The sequence below is a fragment of the Dendroctonus ponderosae genome, unplaced genomic scaffold (assembly GCF_020466585.1).
Source record: "Dendroctonus ponderosae isolate FM_Combo_2020 unplaced genomic scaffold, Dpon_F_20191213v2 Dpon_F_20191213_2, whole genome shotgun sequence".
NCBI lineage: Eukaryota > Metazoa > Arthropoda > Insecta > Coleoptera > Curculionidae > Dendroctonus > Dendroctonus ponderosae.
In genome coordinates, this window is record NW_026018165.1 from 2958536 (window position 1) to 2961297 (window position 2762).

The window sequence follows — 2762 nt, forward strand, 5'->3', positions numbered from 1 at the left end:
ATGCAGAATTTAATACAAGCGATATTTCGTAACCCGATATGAATGATTTCCTTAAAAAATCTTAGCTGCTAGCGTCAGTTCAGATACATTTTATTCATTATATCCAATAGTGGTTTCATTTATGCCAAGCGTCATTTAATTGAAACTGAAAATCTTCCATCCAATGTAACAAAGTAATTTCTCTGGTAAACTCACATACTTTGAATATTTGCGAAACGCTTTGATAGAAATATTTTGTTCATTCGAAAAGTCGATTCTCTCAGTCGAGAAGCATTGCAAATAATTCCGACATGGAGCATTGGTATTGTGATTTGCCATGCTTAATTTTCTATGAATACTAAAGCTTTTCGGGCTTCAAAAATTCCAATTCAATTTTAGTGAAACAAATTCCATTCGAAAAAGCTAGACTTGTAATGTTTTGCGCTTCGCTCGCCTTCGTTTTACCATATTTCGGCATCCGTTTCATTGTAGTACAAGTAGAGAAATAATGCATCGAAACACATTTGGAATTTTGTTAATAGTTGAACGTTGAACCAGCGAAAACATCCACGTAAATATGGCTTGCAAACTGCAATATCTCGTTAGGGAATTTCGAAATAAACCAATCATTATGGCATTATTTTGCTCAGATTTGATTTTGCTGACGAGAGGAATGTTGGAATGTATTCACAGTTTCATTCGGTATCGTTATCCAAAAATCCAAAGTATGGTATTTCAGGATTGCTGACTTTCTGGTGTCTTTTTAAGCACTGAAGGCGTTTTTCTCTACCATGCTGCAGCAGTTTTGAACTTATGAACTATGTAAATTACCCACCCTGCACAGCAGTAGAAAACATACAAAAACTTCAAGATTGTTAAGGCGTATGGAAGAGTTTCGAATTCATGTTGTCAGCTTTGGAAACTTAGTCTTCAGCGACTATAAGCTATTTTCAAAATCACTTCGTACAACAACGCAAAAAACAACAAAAATATTAAATTTATAGGTATACAAATATATATTAAGAAAAACTTTCTTATTGCAGTTGGATTCTCTATGACCATTTGTACACAAGTTTTGAACTTTGAGCATAATTTCTTTTAACTTAAAAGCAAATGTTTTAATAATGTATACCTAAACAGCAGGGGGAGCATTTTTAGCGATGCAAGCAAAAAATCCCCATTACGAGTGCTAGAGAAATTGAAAATCCCAACCAATAACGCAATTATTTAGCATCGGTCCGGCTTTTAATCGAAAATTAGAAAAATCTACATTTCCGTTGCGACTTTTTGCCAGACAAAATTAAACCTAATTAGGTGAAAGCATCCGATAAAACTCTGGAAACTCCACGACCCTGCTCCGATCCCACTATAGAAACCAGATGATGTAAAAATAAATCGGCCAGTAAGTATCGGCTTTATTAGAGAGAATGAATTAGCGTCTTTATTACTTCCAATAAAGACCTTGATTAACGTCCGATATCCATTTCTTTTAGCAATTATTCGAATCCCTGCTAGAAAAACTTTTCTGCGGATATATAGCCTATATATATTTCTTGTTGGGGCCACTGTTACAGAAGGCATGTGGATGAAGAACAGAAAACAATTCAATACTTACATTTATTGCTATTTTGAGGAACGGTTTATCAGTAGAAGCAAAATAAATGTGTAGTAGACATTTCTATTTAGCAACTCAAATTTGCAAAATCAATTCACAATTGTGCCACATCAAAATAATGTATTTGAGGTTTTTGCGTTATTTATTCTTTCCTGCTACAAATTTTAAAATAAACGTTAATGATATTATAAGTATCTATTATACAAACGGAACGCTATTCGGATTTTTCTTTATCCATTGAAACAAGCACTCAAAGCATTCCAAAGAGTCTGAAGCGACATGTTGTTTTATTACGAGTCATACAATTGCGAAATTCTATCCTAAGTTTGCAGACTTAAAGGATATAATAAATATTATAAATCTGGAGTTCCTTCTGAATTAACTTGGCGTTGTTTGCCAAAAACTTGTAAAGCAAGTTGCTCGGAATCCTTTCGAACAGAAGTCTCGGAATTCGCGTTTTCAATATGCAACTTAGAAAATACGAACGAAGGTTTTATATCATGTTTGTCGATATTTGAAAGTTGCCTGACGAACTCATTTTTGTAATTTTTATGATTTTGAAGATTTAAGATACTGTACCGTGGATGGCCGAGTATCAAACTCTTTCTTCTGCTTCCAACTTTTATTCCACTCGGTACAACTTTAACTACGGAACAGGAACAAACTAACTTCTAAATTAACGTCAACTTCACAAAAAATATCAATAACAAACGGAAAACACGCGTTTCCGACTCGCGGGGTTTAACCTCTTCTGCACTCAGGCGCGGCTGTCACTTCACTGACTTTCCATGGTTCTCGTCGTCGCTTATATAGTTTCCTCCAGGTAACCCAGAAGGTTCTCGAAATCTCCAGTCCAGGTGCGAAATTTTCCGCTTGTCAGTGTCATATTTGACTTGAATGAATTGACTCAGTGTCATATTGTGTCAGATTGTCAGTGTCATATTTGACTTGAATGAATTTGACCATGAATTTCGATCCCCCATTCCAAACGTGAGTACCCCAGGCCATTTCCGTTACACTGCCCCCTGATCTAACCACTAAACCCTGATCGCCCCGATTAGGTAATTCCTGGATCATCGTTATATCTGGCCAAACGGTGAATGTGGACAACTTTAAATTTTGCCTGAGGGCTCTTCTGGATTCGATATGTGACATCGTTGAGTCTGGT